This window comes from Cupressus sempervirens, chromosome 11, assembly GCF_028749045.1.
Source record: "Cupressus sempervirens isolate cs-2001-9-10 chromosome 11, ASM2874904v1, whole genome shotgun sequence".
NCBI lineage: Eukaryota > Viridiplantae > Streptophyta > Pinopsida > Cupressales > Cupressaceae > Cupressus > Cupressus sempervirens.
Genome location: NC_143128.1, coordinates 110,843,239 through 110,851,344, shown reverse-complemented (window position 1 = coordinate 110,851,344; position 8,106 = coordinate 110,843,239). Strand labels below are relative to the sequence as shown.

General features: G+C 34.5%; 1 pseudogene across 1 annotated transcript; it reads left to right on the top strand.

The window, feature by feature from the left end:
• The first annotated feature begins 621 nt into the window (after window positions 1-621).
• On the top strand, window positions 622-5,446 carry LOC149528476 (cytochrome P450 81Q32-like; annotated as a pseudogene). Its single transcript, XR_016359081.1, has 2 exons — window positions 622-1,583; window positions 4,510-5,446. The product of XR_016359081.1 is annotated as a cytochrome P450 81Q32-like (transcript).
• The last annotated feature ends 2,660 nt before the right edge of the window (window positions 5,447-8,106 follow it).

The window sequence follows — 8,106 nt, the reverse complement described above, 5'->3', positions numbered from 1 at the left end:
CTGAATTAATAAATTATTCCTATATAAAATTTTAGATTTTTTCAGAAATTTATCTAACTGACAATTGGATAATATATCTATTTATATTAAAAAAAGAATTATAATATATTCTAGATATAAACAAAGCTTTGTAAAAAATTATTAGAATTCGTGAATGCATATGATAATGTCTCACTATAATGATAAAACTCAATTATTAACCCATCTATGGAAATTGTTATAAAATTATGTGAAAAAAATCAATTCTTAATTGTAAAGATATTTGATTGAATAGTTTAATACATAAATAAATTTATTATAATTATTTTGATTATAATTTCTGGAAGGTACGAGAAAAGAGTGGAAACAACCGTTTGTGACTGTACTTGTATTTTCCTTCCATTATTACTGGCATTACACTCCACGACTCTCTTTTTGATAACCATCATATTCTCCGGTAATAAATTTCTCCCGGAAAATGTGAAACTGAACAGAAAAGATGGCCAGCACATATCCATTCTACTAGAGTTTTCTACCGACATTTGTCAGCTGAAAATATCTTCATTCCAAGTGTAATGATGCAATTAGGGAAATCTTTGTTTAGTTGGTTGGATAATTAGAGGTAAAATAATATTAAACGATAACACAAAATAGTAGGAGCTGCCACAGCCATATCTGTAGTCATGGACATAACAATTTCTCTGATATCTTTTACCCTGGTAGGAGCTGCCACAGCCATAGTTATTATTGTGGCAACAATTTTAGTAAAACACAATGGACAAAATAGGACCCATCTTCCTCCAAGCCCTAGAGCTCTTCCTGTAATTGGCCACTTTCATCTTATCATAGACAAAACCAGGCCAATTCATCAGATTCTAAGTTCACTTTCAGCACTATATGGACCTATTATGCATCTCAAATTTGGTAGCTGCCCTGTTTTAGTGATAAGTTCTTCAGATTTAGCCAAAGAATGTTTCACAGTAAATGACAAGTCTTTTGCATCTCGCCCTAGGCTTGCACAAGGTCAGCATTTGGGCTACAATTATTCTATGTTGGGTTGGGTTCCTTATGGCCCCTACTGGAGAACTGTTAGAAAGATATGTGTGCTTGAGCTCCTCTCTTCCAAAAGAATTCAATCATTTGGACCCAAGAGAATGCAAGAAATCAAGAAATCGGTATACTCTTTGTTTCAGCAGTCACAGTTGGAGGGTGTTGTAAAGATGAGAAGTGTTCTTTCAAGATTGACTTTTAAAGTTCTGATGAGTATGATTATAGATGAGAGGTATTTTGGAGAGGAATCAGGGATTTCGGAAGATGTAGTGACCCATCTGATTGAAGAATCATTTATGCTTCATGGAGTAATTGATATTGGGGATTTTATTCCCTGGTTGAAGAGGCTTGATTTGCAAGGGAATGTTAAGGCTATGAAGAAGGTATCTGAGAGATTAGATTCGTATATGCAGAGGATTGTGGAGAAGCACAGAGAGAAAAAATTAAAAGATAGGGCAGAGATGGAAGACTTTGTTGATGTACTCATCTCTCAGGCAGAAGATGAGGGTGAAGCAATTCCTGATAAAGATGCCTTTATCAAGGCAACTGCTATCGTAAGTGCTTCTTACTTTGACAGTTTTTTCATATGTTTGATTTATGAGTTTTTATGTGTCTCGTGGAGATCGAGATGGTACCAAGCCCTAGGACTGTCTGGACTCAGTTATTGAACTTATGTTAGGACTCACATAAGGTGCACCTGATTAATTAGTCAAAAGGCAAATCTTTTGTGTTGAAATGTGATTAGTTTGATAAGTAGGAGATATTTTTCATAGGAAAATTATGATAGCAGTAAGAGATATTTTTCATAGCAAGTAAAATTATGATATTGCTATCAGCAATCAATTATGGTGTTCAAGTCAAATTTATTGATTCTGTTGATCCATGTTTCATGAGTAAATGATTCACAAGAACCCATCTCTTCTAAGAATGTAGTAACGCTGGGAGCGTAAGCTCAGGGAAGGTCCAATACTTCATAGTTCTCTTCTGCGAGCTAAATTTAGATGTTATCTTTATATCCATTCTCATCAATTCTCATCAGAAATGAGTTCTTGTGAAACATTACTCATAAAACATAAATGAATATATTTGAGTTGAAAACTATATAGATGGATTTTGATAACAATATAATTTGTATACTTAGTTTGGCTTTGTTATGCCAAGACTTTTAGTTCATGTACTAGCTCTTCAGCTTGCAGATATATTCATCAGACACCATATTTTAACATTGCTCTGCATGCTTTGGCTTTTTTTCCAAGGTTTTCAATTCATGTTTTAGCTCTTCACTTTGCAGAGATATTTGAACATTCCTCTGTATGCTTAGTTTGTGATGTAGATGCTAGTGGAATGTTATGATTCCTTCATAGTTTAATAGCTTCTTTCCTTCTTTTTTTGATAGAAAATTTCCCTTTCTCCAATCACTGATCACTCTTGGACCCACTCCGCTCTATAGACATATCAAAGGTCAACTCCGAACACTTTAGACTCCACTAGACTCCACATACTAATGACTCTACTCTTGGAAATCTTCCTCTCATGCAACAATGCATATTTGATCGTATGTATTGTGACTGTCCTCCGATTACTATTGCTTCAGCTTCTTCCAAGACCTATTCACTAGGGTCAATATCAATGGACCCACTACTCCTTATCACAAATTAGGACTCTCTAAAGATCACCGTAGAACATTTAATCCCTTCACAAAAACTCCCTTAACACATTTGTGGAAAAATTCATCACAAACCGCCATCTCACTGTCCCTTAGATAGACCCGACAACAGTCATTCATAACTTTTGAACCAGACCTTATTTGCTGAATCCAACTGTTGATATTTGGTGCAATTTGGTTTTCTCCAACATATCCAAAATTTGGCAAGATCCAACGGTTAACTTTGGAGAAATGACCCCCGCACTGAACTGCAATTTACTGAGACAAGCATTCCTTCCTCTTGTGACTGTCCAGTCACTTCTCTACCCTCCAACACGGCCAACCTCTCTTATTCTCCTGCAAATGGGGTTCATTCCTTCATAATCATTGTTAGGAAATTATATTACAAGTGTGGATCCATCCCCAAGAAACAAAATGTACAAAAGGGGATGGATCTCATGAATCCATGACTGGCACTAAAACAAAAAATTAGAGATTTCTACAGAACAGTCAATCTTAATGATTGAATCAGTATTAAAAATCACTTGGAACTACATTTAATGGAATTTGAAAATCATTCCACATCTATCTCCAAATCAATAGATCAATACAACATCAAAAGACTTCAAATTTGCAAGAAAGTAACTGTTATTACTTCCAATATGGACACAGTCTGTACAATCTAAAACTCCAACTTCCACCACTGTACCCTTATGCCTTCTGAGGCTTACATATACTTAAAATAACTCCCTTAACTGATCCAAAGTAGTTGGATCCTCTAACAAAGCAACTAATCCTTATTTGGTAATTTCCCTCTAAAACACATTTGACCGTTACCTTTCAAATATTTAAATTTTAAAACTTATTTAAATAACTTTGTAGACTTTAGGACTTCAAAGTTTTTCCATATAGGATCTTAACTTTAAATCCATTATTATATTCTAGGACTTATCCTTCAGCCTTCTAGGCCTCCTATACTATCTAACTCCTATTACATCAACTCATGCCTTTATAGATTTAGGCTTATTACATGACATTCCATCAAATTCACAAAATGGACCATAAGCCCAATTACATTGATATATTCATGTTTTGATCTCTTAGATCCTATAATATTTATGAACATTCTTCAAGAGCCATTCAAATGACCCCCCTTTCTATGACTTTGTCAGGGTGCCCTGCACTAGTTTGGCATTTTTTCCCCAAAATTTTCAGTGCATGTACTAGCTCTTCAGCTTGTATAGATATTTGTCATAAATGATATGTGAACATTGAACAGTAACAACGTGCATGATTGATGGATTTCTTAAATAGAGGTTAAATTTATAAGTGTTCATACATTTATGCTTTTTTTTTTCTGAGTTGAAACACCATGAACTCTGTTTCCTAAATGGCTTTTGTCATCCTCTAAGTTTCCTTTTCTGGCACTGACAAATATTTTGATCCAAAGACCCATAAGTCTTGAAATTTAGCGATGACAAATACTATGATTTATATAACTTTTGATTTAGAGGAGGGATTAAGGGATGACCTCGCACCAATTTAGTGAAAAATCTCCTTGGACCATGTATTAATCCTCTCTCCCAATATCAATTTCCCTTGGATAGAGACATAATGTCATAAAGCCTTTAGCTTTCTTCAATCATCCAGTGATTAGAATATGAAAACCACTGGATAACAGTTTGGGCAAGCAAAATGTTAGCATTCAGAAACACATGGTTTTTTTTTTTTTTTTGCCATCCGTACCCAAAAGAACACTTGAAGAGTAAATATGTTGCAAGCAAGTTCTGGTTTTATCTCTCTTTTTCTTGTTATTAATATTCCTGGCATTGCAGGTTATGTTTAGTGCAGGGAGTGATACATCTTCAATTGCCCTTGAGTGGGCATTATCATTGTTATTACAACATCCAGATGTAATGAGGAAGGCACAAGAGGAGCTCGATTCTAATGTTGGACAGAGCAGATTGGTAGAGGAATCAGATATAACCCAGTTAACATATCTTCAAGCAATAGTGAAAGAGACCTTGCGCCTTCATCCACCAGTGGCTTTTCTAATGCCCCACAAATCTACTGAGGCTTGCAAAGTGGGAGGCTATAATATTCCTCAAGGAACAATGCTGATGGTAAATGCATGGGAAATTCACAGAGACCCGAAAGTGTGGAATAAACCTCTGGATTTCATACCAGAACGTTTTATGGAGAAAGACAGAGAGATTGACAACACACAAATGAGAGGGACTGAGTTTGAGATGCTTCCATTTGGGGCAGGGAGAAGAGGGTGTCCTGGTACTGCCTTGGCAATGTGCTCGGTGCAAATAATCTTGCAATTTTATTGCAGAGCTTTGAATGGTTTTTCCCGCATGGAAGAGTGATTGACATGAGTGAAGGAGTTGGCGTGACAACGCCACGGGCAGTGCCTTTGGAGGTTATCATCAAGCCCCGACTTTCCCATCATTTATATAAAATATAGATATAGTGTCGGTGACTAATTCTATCTTCATGCGATTGCATGATTTATGTTTTCAACTCTACGCTAAATCTGTTTCTTTCTATGATTTACCGATGTTTTGTTGTTTAACTTCAGCTTTAATGGCAGATGATTATCCACATGTGTAACTCTCTACTGAGGACAACAGATCAAACCTAGTCTCATTTCATAGCTATGCACCATGATTTCTTAAATGAAACAGTAGCTAAGATTATATCAATGTATATGAATGTAAATTATCAATCAATCAATGAGAAAGAGATTTGAAAGAGATTTTTGTTTTAGTAGCTCTGTTTACTCTCTCCTTTTTTTTATCTGCAATTTGGCTTCATTCTTTTAGCAGATTTTTAGTTTATTTTGCAGCTATAGGTTGCAGAATCTTACATATAGATTGGAACAGTTAACTCATCCTCCGTTTGTTTGTTATCTTTCATATTATACAAATGGGAGCCCATATAGTTTATCTGGTTCAGCTTAATGTATGATTTAAATACCTCCAATGTTTTAGGTTCATAAGATAGGCAGAAAATTATGTCTTAATATTTTCCAACAATGACAATTATGAACCTTACTAATACATCTTTAGTTCTTGGTGAAATTGAATGAATAGAATCTTACTGAGTTAAAAATTAAATAAAATTCAATATTTTAGATGACGAAGATCTACAGGAAATTGTATCTTAATATTTTTCTGACAATGACAATCAACAAACCTACTAATTACATTCTTAATTAGTTGTGAATTGAATGAATAGAATCTTATTGAGTTAAAAAAAAAAAATCAATGTTTTAGATGAAGACGATCCACAGAAAATTGTGTCAATATCTTTCCAACAATGATTACATTCTCAGTTATTTGTGATATTGAATATATAGAATCTTTTAGAAAAAATTATCCAACTTAAGATTCATTATAAATGGAATAAATAAATGATTATAAAATAACCAATTCATTAATATTATAGTACAAATGATTTGCAAATCAATAGTTATAAGTTTCAAATCAACCTAAAGATTATTAAGGCGAACAATTATTGTAGATTTGAATCTTTAATTAGAAAGTCTAAATAAATATAATATAAGAATTCATATAAGTAACTAATATGACATAAATATAAGGAGTGTTATATCAATATATATCTATTGATGAGCTTAAGGGGCTTTCTAATGGATGGTTCATAGGACACAACACTCGGTGAAGGTTTTGCAAATTGGATTGCAAGGTTTGGGTTTAATCATGGAGTAAACTCCGTAGTTAAGCGCACGGCTGGAGTAGTACTGGGATGGTTGACCTCCTGGGAAGTCCCGGTGCGTCACCCTTGTGAGCATCACCTAAATCTAATGAGTGCTAAGTGTTCCATTTATTCTCATGAGAGATGGATTCATGTTGAATCACTACTCATGAAATATGAGTCAATGAGTTTGATTCAAAATCACATAGTTAAATCATGATAGCAATATCACAAATTGATTTGCTGTGGAAATTATCTCCTACTTATCAATTGATGAGCTTAAGGGGCTTTCTAGTGGACGGTTCACAAGACACAACACTTGGTGAAGGTTTTGCAAATGGGGTTGCAAGCTTTGTGTTTAACCATGGAGGAAACTCTGTAGTTAAGCGCACCCAGGCTAGAGTAGTACTAGGATGGGTGACCTCCTGGGAAGTCCTAGTGCTTCACCCCTGTGAGCATCACCTAGATCCAATGAGTGCTAAGTGTTCCATTTATTCTCATGAGAGATGGATTCATGTTGAATCACTACTCATGAAACATGAGTCAGTGAGTTTGACTCAAAATCACACAATTAAATCCTGATAGCAATATCACAATTTGACTTGCTATGGAAATTATCTCCTACTTATCAATTGATAAGTTTAAGGGGCTTCATAATGAATGGTTCATATGATGAAGGTTTTGCAAATGGGTTTGCAAGCTTTGGGTTTAACCATGGAGGAAACTCCGTAGTTAAGCACGCTTAGGCTAGAGTAGTACTGGGATGGGTGACATCCCCATAAGCCTCAGTGCCTCACTCCTCTGAGCATCACCTAGATCCAATGAGTGGTAAGTGTTTCATTTATGTCACGAGACATGGATTCATGTTGAATCACTACTCATGAAACATGAGTCAATAAGTTTGACTCAAAATCACAGAGTCAAATCCTGATAGTAATATCACAATTTGACTTGCTGTGGAAATTATCTTCTGCTTATCAATTGATGAGCTTAAGGGGTTGCAAGCTTTGGGTTTGACCATGGAGGAAACTTTGTAGTTAAGCACACTCAGGATGGAGTAGTATTGGGATGGGTGACCTCATGGGAAGTCCCCATGCTTCACCTATGTGAGCATCACTGATTCATGTTGAATCACTACTCATGAAACATGAGCCAATGAGTTTGACTCAAAATCACACAGTTAAATCTTGATAGCAATATTGCAACTTGACTTCATGTGGAAATTATATCCTACTTATCAATACATATCTAGTTCATATTTTGTTCACTTTATTTAAATTTTACAATTCTCAATAATTAAATAGTCAATCATATAAAAAAACAAAATATAAATATATGTCCTGCATTAATTGCTTTCAGTTATCTAGCTTCGAGGCAATCTATGTTATGACAGGTTGGATAAGAAATAAGGTTTTCAGGATGGATTTTTTCTTAAAGGAGGGGAATGCAGTAGACAATTTAAAATATATTGAAAAAAATTAAGAACTTACATGAGAATAGAAGAAACAAATTATCAAACTTCAAATATTAGTTTTAAAAAAAAATTATTTTTAATATATTCAAATATACATCATAATATTTATTATATAATATATAGATAAGTAATCATGGACCGCAATTTCTTAGTGTGTGTTATTTTGTTAGGATCCTCCACAGTTTTTCCTCTGGCAGAAATTACACTAAAAAGACAATGGAAATCATAAGATCTACCT